At 29.2% G+C, this 15,188-nt stretch overlaps 1 long non-coding RNA gene across 1 annotated transcript; it reads right to left on the reverse strand.

The window, feature by feature from the left end:
* Nucleotides 1–4,390: 4,390 nt before the first annotated feature.
* On the reverse strand, nucleotides 4,391–14,487 carry LOC147816713 (uncharacterized). The gene is made up of 2 exons (XR_015435919.1): nucleotides 13,722–14,487; nucleotides 4,391–5,857 (listed from the first exon to the last, which is right to left on the reverse strand). It is a non-coding gene; the product is annotated as an uncharacterized LOC147816713 (long non-coding RNA).
* Nucleotides 14,488–15,188: the final 701 nt, after the last annotated feature.

Below are 15,188 nucleotides of genomic sequence, written 5' to 3' on the forward strand. Positions count from 1 at the left end.
TTGCTCTGCGCCGGCCAGGTGGTCGAGCGGTTAGCGTGCCTGACTGCGAAGCCATAGGCTGCGGGTTCGAATCCCGCTCTGGGCATGGATGTTTCTCTCTCTCTCTCTCTTTGTGTTGTCCTCTGTTGTGTGTGTGTATGATGTGTGACTGTGGCCCACCCTATAAACGGGTTTGTGGCAGTGTGGCGTGGGCAGTGTTGCTCGCCTCCGTGACTTTGGTTCACAGGTGCCCACTGGGTAACGCGAAATGAGCAACAATTCTGGTATAGTATAGGCAAAAGATTCAAATTCCGTGCCTGCCATTGGAAAAAAAATATATCGAATTAATGTAATTATATCAAATAAATATTATAACATCAACGCATAAATTAATATAAAATTGGATATAACAAATATTTCGGACATTCACCAAAGCGACTATGTGATTGTTGACATTCACAGGTGAAAGTCGACATTCTCCAGATTTCGGTCATTCACAGTAACATATATGGATTTTTATTTATGCTTGGAATTTTTATTGGGCTCCATATACCCTTTTAAATACGGCGGTTTCCGTGATGAAAAGCCGAATGAAAAGCTTTTTCTTATAATATTAATGGACTCTTAGCAATTTTCTTAAGTTGCGAAATTAGACAAGAAAACGTGTTTTCTCAGAATAAACATTCCACTTCTTCGCATTCGGATTAATGTCGTTCAAATATAGAGAGTAGCTTCAATCTAGGAATTATGGTCCGAATATATTGGTCAGGAGGGCAGTCTAAAGGTTGGAATCTTTTTGAACGAAATGTATCGAATAATTCTTCAAATTTTAAAAATACGAATTTTTCTAAAATTTGATATTTTGTAAAATATTTGACCCATTTTGCTTAAATTTTTAAGTAATAAAAATAATTAACATTTTATAAAAACCTACTTTCTGATAAAGATTTTTCCTAAACGTGAAATTACACAACTTTTAAAATGTCGACACAGAGTATTTCCATTTTTTCACTATGACAGAAATCCTAGCCCAATAAAGGTTTCCAAATAACGTCTACATTTGGCCTATCGCCTCCCTCCCTCTAAATGTTAACTGCCATCTTCCTTAACTCTATTTTCTGTATATTTATTTTTTTAAGAAGATATACATATATTTATTTTAATTGAATTCGTTGATAATTAAAATTTGAAAACTCTATTGTTTATCTTAACAATGAATTTTTTGTGCTTTCAGTTAAATCATGAATTTTCGTCAGAGATCCGCATTCAAGAAAATTCTTTGTTCTGAGAGAATCTGGCCGACAGATCTTCGCTTAATTTTAATTTGTTTTATATAATTCATAACTCTTCATCTGAACGATTGGTTTCGTATAAATTTTCTATTTCTATATTCGCTAACTTTTTATCATTAATTTAATTTATTTCCCTTTTAATATTCATCGCCCCCAGTTTGTGAACCACTGTCTTAATGCATGCGATGGGCATCATTATTTTTACAAGGAGAATAAAGGCTACACTGTCCGGTTTATTCTTGTCTGCTATAACCAACACTTCCTGGCGTGACAACCCGGGGGGGGGGGCAGAGGGAACAGTCTGAAAATTAAGTGAGAGGATGAAGGAAATATTTCGCCCCTCCTGAAATTTGAACATTAGCTGCCAAAATAAAAACTTTTTTTTTTCTATTTTGAAGTTATTTTCCAAAGAATATCCTTATATTCTTTTGAAACTTAATTAAAGGGTCAATAATGAGTCTGGCCCCTTCTGAAATTAGAAATAGAGAAAAAAAAAGCCTTTTTTTTCCAACTTCAAAGCGATCTTTTACGTAAAAAACGATTCCTCTGAAATTTAAGTAAGGAAGCGAATAACGTGCTTCCCCGCTTCTGAAATTTAGATATTCATTAAAATAATATCAAGTTAAATTGATAATTTCAACAAAAAAAAATCAACTTTGAAGTTATTTTTTAAGTTTTAAGCTTTATTTCACTCGGAACTTTAAATGAGAGGGCGAATAATTGGCTTCGCTCCTTCTGAACATTAGACATTTGTGAAAATAAAACAAAATTAAATTGGTTATTTTTTTAAAAAAAAGAACTTTTTTACTTCAATTTAGAAGCTATTTTTCGACAAGAAATCTTTCTTCTGAAATTTAGTTTAAGGGCCAATGAAGTGTTTCGCTCTTTTTGAAATTTAGACATTAAAACAAATAATGTGTCAAATTTAATTAACAAACTTACTAGAGAAGAAAAGAATTTTCCACTTGACAAGTGAAAAAACTTGACTTTCTTCTGAAATTAAGGTAAGCGGGCGAATAACAGGCTTCGTTATTTCTGAAATAAAAACATTCATGAAAATAAAGTTAAATTGGTAATTCCAGAAAAAAAAATTTTTTTTTCCAATTTTGAAACTTTATTTTCGCTAGACAAATACTTTTTTTTCTTTACATCCGTTAAACCTTTTTATGTTATTAAATGAAAGAAACTCTTTTAAAAGCAAAATACGCCCCCCACGAACAATTTAATTCCTTGAATTAAAATATTTGATTGGCATTTATGTTGCCCAATAAAATAATCATCTATTTTTTACTTCAATTCAAGAGCATTTTAATTAATTTTAAAATGCACTTTTGTGTTACGTAATGTGATTAAAAAAAATATCACGTTTCCCCAATATTTATATTTTTTCAAATCTATTTTTTGATTTAATACTTACTTCACCTTTTCAAAGTAAGATTTTGGTATTCTTCTGCTTTGAAATAAATTTTTTTTAAAGACTTTTAATTTGAAGCAACATGTTACTTTAGTTGACAGATAAAAAGTAGTGCATTTGAAACATGGTTGTTTAATTTAAAATAACCATAATTGCCATCAGTCAAAAAAAGTTGTGTATCTCTTTTCTCATATCTATCAGATAAATTTTATTTCAAAGTGGTAAGTGCATACAATGTTCTGATTTCGCACTTTTTCTAAACTCCACCTTTCCGTCGCAATTATTAATTCAATTGATATTAAAATAATTTAAAATAAACTAAAATAGAATGAATGATTTTCAGAATGTCATTTTTTTCATATTATTATTTTAAAGAAAAATTGTGTCAAGTTTTATAAATCATTCAAGGCTGCGTCTATGTAAGACACTGATATGGAGGCAAGTAGTAAAAGAGGCTTGCAAGAAGTACGTTCCCATACTAAAATGTATTAACAAGAAACCATATTTACTTAAATAATGTTAACATAGTTTCTTAAAGCAAAATGGGATTTATCTGGCTTCTTAACGGCATAACTATCTGTGATTTAAAGTATAAAATAATTGAAACAAAAAAAAATTATGTTAATTACGATCGGATAGTAAATTTTAAAGGGACATATTTAAAATATTTTTAAATGAATTATTATTTTAGATGAATAACTGTTATGTGACTGCACAGCAACATTTCATAAATACTCGAGTATTTGATTTTATTTCAAGTATGATTATACTTCAATTATCATTAGTAAATGAGTAGTATAAGTAAAAGAATGACTACTTTAAATTAACTATTTTTCTAACAACATTCTAAAATTTACATTCTTTAGATATTTTTAGCCTAAATTTCATTCCTATAATAAGGAAATCAATCAGGATAATAAAGAAATCCTTATATAAAGCCGTTTCGGAATTCTGCTACATAGATTGACAGATAGCGCCACTATAATTGATAGAATAGGCTGTTTCTAAATTAATCGTGAATTGATAAGGAAGCTTTTACAATTGTTTTAATATTTGCTATTATTCTGACTTGAAAAAACATAGCTAACAACCCTTCAATTAATTAAAAACAAAACAATTTTATGCATATAACATGTACAAGCTATTTCGAATTTATTGTATGTTTACTAATAAGATTAACTATTTTTAAAAATAATTTGATAGCTTCTTTTACATATTATGAAATCTGCCACAGTGAAATGTTTTAAATTTTCGCTTTGAAAAAGTGAATTAGCGAAAAATGAATTAGCGTTTTTTCTCCTCTTTAAGAACAATTATTTTTACTCTATTTAACACAATTGCTTGTCCTTAATATCGAAGTTTTTCGCTCTATAGTTGGTAGTATTTAAATAATCAGATTCTACTGATGTTAAATACCAAATTATGGCAAATAAAAAAAAATATTTGTTAACGGGAAATTTTCATTAAAATTTTGATTGCGTCATCTATTCATTCATAAAGTAACTACATAGAACGGTTGATACCGAAGACTCAATATTGAAATTCATTCAATTATTTGAATGTTAGTGTAGTAAATAAATAAAAAAAAGAAAAACATTTACGTTCCTTCACTGGAAGTTATGGATTACCTGTACATATATCTATAACAGGGACTAATATAGGGTATAATATATATATATACTATCTGTATTCAAAACCAATCCCGAGACGATCAAACTAAAAGTTAAGAATTAAAATTTTGTGCTTGCACTTATTACGCACAGTTTATATTGCTATGCATGCAAGTGAAATACTGTGTCCTTTTAATTTTTTATCGTTCAAGCGAATGAGTACAGTTATGAATCAAAAGGGCTAATAAATAAAAAAAACATGGATTGATGATTAAATCGGCAAAAAATAAACCAAATGTCAAAAGTGATGATTAGATTGCCCGGTTAGAAAATTGCGAGTCGTTATTATACGGATTAAAAATATCAGGTTTTTCGAAGCCCCGGGGAAAAGAATAACAATATCTGTTAAAAGAATAAACCTTTTAGATTCGCTGTAATGTTAGCAAAAATAAAGTCGCACATTTGAGTACAGAATACAAAACAGGATAAAAAAAATAAAAATATTAACTTGGATTTACAATAAAATTGACACTATAGCACATCAAAAGTACTCGCTTCGAAATTTGCGAGTAGTTATAATATCGTATTTAAAAGATTGGGATTTTAGGAAACACGTAGTAAACCAACAAGTTCGAAAAGCAACTTACATTAACTAAGAAAAGGTATCATAGAACTTTAAAAGTGATTATATTAATTCGAAAGCATTTTACGTTATTATTTTGCTGCATTAAAAAATATTGCGAAAAGTGATCGAAAAACTACATTGTAGATTAGACGCTTCTAAAACTTCGGTGCACTACATAAAAATATCAGCCTTTTATTTTCCAAGAAAAAAAATTATAAATAAATCAAATTTATAAGTTTTTTATTGCGTTCTGGGGCTGCCGCGGGCAGCACATCACTAAAAGATAGGGGTAAAATTCTTGCGGCAGCTGGTGAGTCGCTTGTTTTGCAACCATATCATATGCTATCAATATTATTTTTGAATCACGTACCCCTCTCCTTTTAATATTATTGTAATTAAATATTTTTGTAATTACCTACCCTGATCGATAATATCACGTGATAGCTCATATCAAGCAAATTAAAAGTCTATAATATGAACATATTCTTTATAAAACTATATGGGTAAATTAAAAATAACTTTTTCGACATGTGTAGAAATGCTAAGAAAACACGTAATAACTTTCCTTACATTTAAAATGTATCTACGAGGATTCGATTTTAAAATTTATGTTTCGAAAGTAAATAAAGACACCAACACCAAATATTATTTTACTTACATCCACCAGTATATGAATAACCTGCAGTAATATTAATTACTATAATGAATATCACACTGCTTTTTTTTAAAACTGCAGAATTAGAGCCAAGATATTCGGTACAGGGAATAATCAATTCTCTTGAAATAGACCATTTTAACAGATAGTCGATTCTTAAACTGATACGGAAAAGTTTGTTCTTTTTGTAGTCTATTTTGAAATCCTCGGAAATGAGGTTGAAGAGCGTTGTTTAATTCGGCTGGCAAGTCTGGGGGCACCCCCGATCCCTTGTTGTAGACGCTGTAATAAAAAGTACATTATTATTACCTTTCTATAACACATTTTTTACAATGTTAGAATAATAACAAAGGCCTTCGCTTCTTGGTTTCGTGTGATAGAGCTATTAAATAATAGCAACAATTTAATAATAAACTAAGAAAAATTGCATAAACTTTCAAAAGTCACAAAAATAAATAATATAAAAAAAGAAAGAAAATCAAATTCTAACATTTAAGCAAAATTAACAAATCTGTAAACAGAAATAAATAAACAAATAAAATAAATAAATGAAGTAAAATAAAATAAATAAATGAAATAAAATAAATTAGAAAAACATTATAACTAAATTAAAAAATGAATAAAAAAATTAGACTAATATTTTACTAAAATTAATTGCATTAATACAAAACTTAATACAATACAAATCAAAAAATTTACTTCAGGGTCTTGGCATTTTACACTTCGTAACAAAGTATATTGAATTAAAATAAGTTTTACGTAAGATAATGGTTTTGGGTTCTAATTTGAAAAATTAATAACTTGTAATTCGTCACAACTTTCTAAAAAATCAAAATAGTGTAATTTACTTATTTATTTTTTATTGATTTTATTTAACAGCTGGCAAGTTAAACAATTCCGTCAACAATTGAAATCTGAAAAGTCCAATGAAACAAATCTTCCCTTGATTCAAAGTTAAAAGGTCAATTATTTCGAACATCTTCGCCCTATTCGAAAATATATTTTTTATTCTTAGATCCAAAATCTAATTTAGTAATGTTTTAAGATATACTTAAGGACATATTATGATAGAGTTTATATTATACTCCCATTAATTTTTTTAAATATATCTTACTTAAAATTACGCAAGTTATATGATTATATGCAATTCTCATCACTGCTTTCCCTTATCTTTCCTGCTGTCTTAATAAAGTAAAGAAATAAATTTCATTTCCAATAATTTTAATAGGTTAAATTGTTTCTAGCAGTAAATTAATTCCTACAAAATTATTTCTATTCTCAGGTTAAAAAATTAATTAAACATAAATGATAACACGATGAACATTAATGAATTAACTCCTTACTGCGAAATAAGAACAATTTCTATTTAAAATTTATGGAGAAAAAAAACGTATATTGACACTATTTTCTGAACATGATAATTACAGCTATAAAATAATTTAAAATTCAAAAATGTATTCGATACTTTATTTGAGTATTAAGAAGAACCTAAAGTTAGAAAAAGAAAGAATTTTTAATATGACGATTCTAAAATTAGCAAGGTTTTGGAATTTTTTTTTAGAATTTTCCATTTTTAGTACTTGCTGTTAAACAAAATAAGACCTAATGACCATTTTCCTGCTATAAAAATACTTTGTGAGTTGTGCTAAAGTTGAAAAATAATATTACAAGATTCTTTTAAAAAAAAAATTTCATCATTTTTTTTTTAAAAAAAGTCTGCACAGGTCTGGAAAATGAGCGTCTATTTTTGAGCGCTTGAAACATGTCGACTGTTATTCCCAATCAGTGTAGTTTTAAAGCAAATGAAGTTTTAATTAAGTAATAATATAACATTTCAGCTTCTTGCGATTTTTATTAAATAAATGCACTAGTAGTTTCCGACAAACTTTACAGAGAAAGTAAACAAGTTTAATTGTAAAGAAAAGTGTTTCTCGAATAACCATTTTCAATGTTTGTATCATTTGTTTTTTTCTTCTTGAAATTCAGTTTATACTAGATTTGACCAGAAGAATTCGTCGATCTGACACAACACCTAATTTTAATATTATTAAAGTTGAAACAATTACAAAAATCAATTATTCATTTCAAAGTTAATGGTAGTCATTCTGTGTTTATTAAATCGGTGTTCTGCCACATCAATCATTTCGAGTTCTGTAGCCGGAAAGAATTGGGAAAATATGTTTTCTTACGATTTTATATCCTTTATGGCATCTGCAGCGTTTTATAAAAATATTTATAATTCGCTGAAACTATTAAGGTAGCATCACGTGCCAATCTATAGATCAAAAAAGCTTTTGGTTATTCTATTTTTTAAAAAAAAATTGTAATTATTATTGGGCTCCATATACCCTTTAAAAAACCGCCGGTTTCCGTGATGAAAGACCGAGTAAAAAGTCTTTTCTTATACTATTTATTGATTCTTAGCAATTATCATGAGTTACGAAATTAGACGAGTAAACAAAACATACCACTTTTTTTTTCTCGAAGCAGTCGGATTCCTGAAGCTCAAATATTGTGAGTAGCTGCAATCTAGGAAATAGCGTCCGAATATATTGGTCAGCAGGGCAGTATGAATGTATCGAATCTGTGTTCTTCTGAAGTCAAATTTAAAAATGCGAATTTTTCTAAAATTTGATATTTAGAAATTTCATCCCTTCAGTGTCGATAAATGAGTACAAAGCATGCTTGGGAACTAAACACTGGGGGTTCCGCGTTCGGCTGACCACCTGAACGAAACATCTGCTCCTTCACCCCAGAAAACTGAGATGGGCTGTCGCGCCACTGAGTTAGAGATATTTTAGAAAATATTTGTCCCATTTTGCCCAAATTTTTAAGTAATAAAAATAATTAACATTTGATAAAAGCTATTTTTTGATAAAGGTTTTTCCTGAATGTGAAAGTTTACACTACGTTCGTAATGTCGGCACAAAGAATTTCCCTTTGACAAAAAAAAAATATATATTTTTTTAAAAAGAAATGCATATATATATTTTTTTTTTAATTGAATGCGTTGATAGTTAAAATTTAAAAACTCTTATTATTTTTCTTAACAATGAATTTCCGTCAAAGACCCGCTTTTAAGAAAATATTTAACCTATTTCTTTGTTCTGAGAGGATCTGGCAAACAGATCTTCGTTTAACCCATTATGACGAGAAATTTTATATTTTTTGTTCATAATTCTTTATCTAAACGGTTGGTTTCGCATAAATTTTCTATTTCAATATTAGCTTGCTTTTTAGCATAATTTTAATTTATTCCACTGTTTAAGGAAGCGAATAATGTGCATCGCCTTTTCTGAAATTTACACATTTATGAAAATAATGCCAAGTTAAATTGATAATTAAAAAAAAAAAGTCAACTTTGAAGTTATTTTTAAAATTGAAAACTTTATTTTACCTCTGATTTTTAATTAAGAGGGCGAATAATTTGCTTTTTTTGGTTCTGAACTTCAGACATTCGTGAAATAAAATTGGTAATTTTAGAACAAAACAACAAAAAAATGCAATTTAGAAGGCTATTTTTCGAAAAGAAAACTTCTTTTGAAATTTAATTCAAGCGGGTAAACTGTGTCTCGCTCTTTCTGGAATTCAAACATTAAAACAGATAATGTCAAGTTTAATTAACAAATTTAATAGAGAAAAGTTTAATTTAAAATCACCATCAGTCAAAAATGGTTCTCTACTGAATGAATTACAATAAAAATGAGCTTTTCTCTTATATCTATTAGATAAACTTCATTTTAAAGTGTAAGTGTATACAATGCTTTGATTTCGCCTTTCCATTCCAATTATTAATTCCTTAATAATTGATGTTAAACTAATTTAATAAATTAAAATAGAAAGTCTCTTGTTCCATATTATAATTTTTAAAAATTTGTGTGAAGTTTAAATTTAAAAATCATGCAGGGGACGCGCCCGAGTTTATTTAAGCCACTGATAAGGAAACAAGTTCCCATACTAAAATGAATTAACACAAGCTACCATATTCACTTAAATAATGTTAGCAGTTTCTTAAAGCAATGGGATTTATCTGAGTTTTTAACTATCTGTGATTTAAAGTATCAAGTAATTGAAACAAAAAAAAAAAAGAATTTTAATTACAATCGGATGGAAATTTTGAGAAGGAAAAAATAATCTTGCTGTGTTCGAAGCAATAAATCAGCAAATCAGTTTAAAAAATGTTATAACCTTGGTTTTTAGGGACATATTTAAATGAATAATTATTTCAGATGAATGACTGTTATGTGACTGCACAGCAAAATCTTATAAATACTCATACTTTAATTATCATTAGTAAATGAGTAGTATAATTAAAGGAATGACTACTTTAAATGAGAATTATTTTTCTAAATTTACGTATTTTAAATATTGTTAGTTTAAATTTAGTTTTTATAATAAGGAAATAATGATATTATTAGATCAAGTTCATGTTAAATAAAATTATAAAGCCGTTTCGGAGTTTTACTTTATAGATTGATAGATGGCACCACTACAATTTATAGAATAGGCTGTTTTAAAAATCAACTTAACTGAATTGTATATTTATTAATCGTGAATTGATGAGCAAATTTTTACAAAATTGTTTTCATATTTGTTATTATTCTGGGTAGAAAAAAACACAGCCAATAATCCTTCAATTAATAAAAAAAAAAACTATTTTATGCATCCATCACGTACAAGTTATTTTGAATTTATTGTATGTTTATTTACTAATATGATTAACCATTTATAAAAATAATTTATTAGTTTTTTTACATGTTATGAAGTCTTGTCATGATGAAATGTTTTAAATTCTCACTTTGAAAAAGTGAATTAGCGAACGTTTTTCTCCTCTCTTAAGCAATTATTTTATACTTTATTTATTTAATATAAATGCTTGTCATCAATATTGGAAATTTTTCTCACTATAATTAATTGTATTTTAATAATCAGAATCTACTGATGTTAAATACTTAATTATGACAAGTAAAAAAAAAAAAAGTTAGCTTAAAATTTTGATTGCTCTATCTATTGATTCATATAGTAACTACATAGAATGGTTGATACCGAAGACTCAATTCAAACATTTAAATGTTAGTCTAGTAAGTTACACAAAAATAAGGAAAAAAAAAAAATACGTTCCTTCACTAGAAGTTATGGATTTATATATATATATATTGCTGTATTAAAACCTGCTGTACGGGAAACAACAATTTTGAAACCAAGCAAAACAAGATCTAACAGCCCTTTTTCACTGCATATAAAAAGGAAGTAGACTTTAAACAATGCATTATTTGCCACTACAAGAAACATTACAAGAAAAGGCTTAGAAATGGAGAAGAGGTTTTAAGAGAATGGATGGTATATTCCGTATTTCAAAACGCGTTGTACTGTTTTCCATATTGACTTTTTGCTGCACCATCTAGCTTGAGCGCTCTTGGCAATCGGGGATTTAAAGACTGGAAGCATTTAGGGAACTCTTTAGCACATCATGAAAATGCTAAAACTCATATAGATTGTTTGAAATCATGGCTTGAATTGAAGCAAAGATTGAAAATAGGTGAAACAGTAGATGCAGTTTCTCAGAGTCTCATTGATTCTGAGATAAATCACTGGTCTGAAGTTCTTTTACGCATTATATCAGTCCTTAAAATGCTAGGCTAGAGAGCTCTCTAGCTTTTCGAGGAACAAGCGATAAACTGTATGAACACAATAATGGAAACTTTTTGAAGTTAATTCAGTTATTGGCTGAGTTTGATCCAAAAATAGAGGAACACGTTCGCAGAGTCCTCAATAAAGAAGAAATCAAAGCTACATATCTGGGGAAAACTATACAAAATTAAATAATTGAATTATTGCATGACAACATAAAGCACCACATCAATGAGCAAGTTCAAAAGGCCAAATATTATTCCGTGATTCTTGACTGTACTCCCGATGCAAGTAAAGTAGAACAGATGACATTTGTGGTAAGATTTGTCTCCGTACAGGAATCAGAGTCTGAAGTTTAAGTTAATATCAACGAACATTTTTTGGGTTTTCTACCCATTGAGAGATCAACAGCTAAGGAATTGTCATAGGTTTTACTAGAAGAGCTAGAGAGAAATTGGCTTAAAGTAGAAAACATGCGTGGTCAAGGGCATGACAATGGTTCCAATATGAGAGGAGAAAAATCGGGAGTACAAACAAGAATCAGAAATATAAACCCCAGAGCATTTTATGTTCCATGCAGCAGCCATTCGCTAAATTTGGTTGTAAACGTTATGGTAAAATCCTCGTTTGAGGCAGCCAACTTCTTCAATATTGTTCAAAAATTATATACATTTTTTTCTTCCTCTTCTTTTCGCTGGGCAATATTACGGAAATATATTGATACTTGCACCCTAAAACCATTGAGTGATACGCGATGGGAAAGTTCAGTCAACTCATTAAAAGCTCTGCGGCTTCAAATTGGTTCAATTCACGATGCTTTGTAACAGCATATATGAAGATTCAGAAATCGATAATATGATCAGAGACGAGGCTAGCGGATAATTAAATAATTTGAAGCCGTTCAAATTTATACGCTCTGTTGTGATCTGGTACAAAATTTTGAGTCATATTAACCCCATCAGCAAACTTTTGCAAACTGTAAATTTTGTTATGTCACAAGCTATTGATATGCTTAGCAACTGCACTCTTCTTTGAAAACCTGAGATCAGATGAAACTTTTGAAAGCACTCATCATTTTAGAAGCAACCGAGCTTCCTTCAGAGATTGACGTGGAAGTTAATTTCGAAACCACCACACCACGTCATCGTGTCAGAAGCAAAACAAGAACGTTTTCGTATGAGGGCCCGGATGAACCCGTTCAAGACCTCAAACAAAAATATAAAATAGATTTTTTTCTTCACACTACAGATCAAGCAATAAATGCCTTGGAAACCAGATATAATTTGCTAAATACTCACAGTAATTATTTCAGATTTTTGTATAATATTTTTGGTCTAAAAGACATGCCCAGAAATGAGCTACTGGCTCATTGCAAGGATTTGGAAGTAATTTTAACTGATGAAAATTCAAGCGATCTTAACGCCCTGGAACTAGCCGATGAAATAAGCATTGTTTCGTCACTATTAACAAAAAAGGAAACCCCTGTTGAAGTTCTCAAGTTTATCGCTACACTTAAATTCGCACCAAACCTCAGCATAGCATTAAGAATCCTACTTACAGTGCCAGTCACTGTGGCTTCAGGGGAAAGAAGCTTTTCAAAACAAAAAATAATAAAAAATTATGTCAGAACAATGCAGACGCAGAATCGTCTCAATGGATTGGCAATGATAGCTATAGAACACCAAATTAGTGACAAATTAGACTTGAAATCACTGGTTCTTGAGTTTGCCGAAAGAAAAGTTAGAAAAAGGGCATTTTAATTACTTTGGTTAGTTAGAATTTATTTATAATATAGGATATTAGTTTAGTTAGCATTACTACACTTTAATTTTTGTTATTTTCGCTTAAGTGCTAAATTGCTTATCTTGTTATCTGATGATTGAGTTTTTAATAAAAGTTTTTTTTTTTAATATTTTTTTTCAATGTTTTCTTGACTTTCTGATATGGTCGCATGAGATTTACTTTTAAAAAAAACGGGGGGGGGGGACGCAAAATTATGGTTTTGCCCGGAGCGCCAAAATGTCTAGGGCCGGCCCTGGTATTATGCTTTATATTATCACTGACCCCCCCCCCGAAAAAGTAAAATAACGTTTATTCTTCTAATTACCTAACCCTAATCGATATAATCGGTTAACAACTCACATCAAGCAAATGAAACACGTTCTTTATAAAACTGTATATGCGTAAATTAAATTAGACTTTTCCAGACCGAAAAAGTTTTCTTTCATTTACCCATTATTCGAATTTGTAGTAATGATAAGACGTTGTAACAGTTTATCACCTTATGCACAGCATTTTGTATTTGTGCTGGTCAAGGTAATATATATATGAATAAAAAATAAAGTGAATAAAAATATATTGAGTACAAAAATAACTTTCTCCAAATTTAAAATGTATCTGCTAGGACTAGACTTGATTTTAAAATTTGTTTTGGAGGTAAATGATGACACCAACACGAAATATTATTTTAATTACATCCACCAGTATATGAATATATACCGGTATATGAATATACCTGCATAATATATGATCATCAGTGCACGCCATCAATATAATAATGTCTCATAATACTGTCAATATAATACTGAAATAAAATGTTCGAATCTATACATAGAGGATCAAGCTCATAATTAAGCGAATCCAATTCAAGCGATCATAAATAGAGCATTCGTTCTGTAGTAATTAATTGAACAACGTCTGTTGACTAACGACTTCCAGTAAAGCAGTCCCATAGATCTGAGTTCCCTTGTTGTAGACACTGTAATAAAAAGTACATTATTATTACCTCTTTATAACACATTTTTTATAATTATAGAATGATAACAAAGGCCTTCGTTTCTAAGTAGTAAAGAGGAAGACGGTTCTTTTGTTTTCATACAGGGTGGCCACTCAAATCAGATTTCAAATTTCCCTGATTTTTCCAGGTTTGCCAGATAAAAATCTTAAAATTTCCAGGTTTTCGTTTCTTTTTTCTTATTAAGTGTAGGATGTGTACAAGAAAAGTGTCTATATTATAAAATATTTTATTCAAAATGTTATTTTGACAATTTGGCAAGATTTTTTATTTATTTTTCAAATGTTTTGGTACAAAATATTGACCAACAAAAGAGTAAAATTAAATATTAATATATAGTTGGTTCATAAAAAAAACATTTTTTAAAAATATGTTATAAAAGGTTAAAATGAAATAGAAAAAATTAGCATTAATGCAACAATTGTAACGATTTATCGACAAACATTGCTGTCAGTGATGGTAAAAAAATGTGTGATTGGTTGGTTTGCTGAGAAAAAATAATTCACAGATTTCCTTGAATGGGAGTAGAAAAAATTTCAGAAAAAGAGTGCAATATAAAATCTATTATCAAATTATAACCAACTAATTTTTGGAGAATTTTATGAAGTTAAAAATACAAAAACATTTTGTCAAAATAGAAAAAAAAATTAACACCAAAGCATCGGAACAAACTTGAGCCATAAATGGATTCAGCCCAAAGACAGCATTTAAATATAGAAGCTAATATCCTAAATCTTTTTCCACCTACACCAGAATCTTTCCTAAATTGCACAGTCCCATAGCGGTCAAAGGTTTCTGCATTCGCTTAGCAACAGTAGGAGAATTTTATGTGACATTCTAGTTTAACAGCTGTAATGGAGCAAATTTTGATGCAAGCAAAGTATAGCTAAATTGATGATATTTCAACTGTTTGGCGATACATTTCCGTTAAAAAAAGTGAATATAATGGATGAAATAATTTAAATTAAGAAAATTAGTAAATAATTTAAAAAAGTGAAATTAAAAAAATTATCAAAGAAAAAATTTCCATCTTTTCTTAAAATTCCCTGATTTTTCCAGGTTTTTATCCAAATTTCCCTGATATTCCCAGGTTTTTTCCAGTATAAAAAAATTCCCTGATAATTCCAGGTTTTCAAGGTTTTCCAGGTGGGTGGCCACCCTGTCATATTGTAAATTTATTTACCATAA

Source organism: Parasteatoda tepidariorum, chromosome 1 (genome assembly GCF_982258835.1).
Source record: "Parasteatoda tepidariorum strain Cologne lab strain chromosome 1, Ptep-v5.0, whole genome shotgun sequence".
Classification (NCBI taxonomy): Eukaryota; Metazoa; Arthropoda; class Arachnida; order Araneae; family Theridiidae; genus Parasteatoda; species Parasteatoda tepidariorum.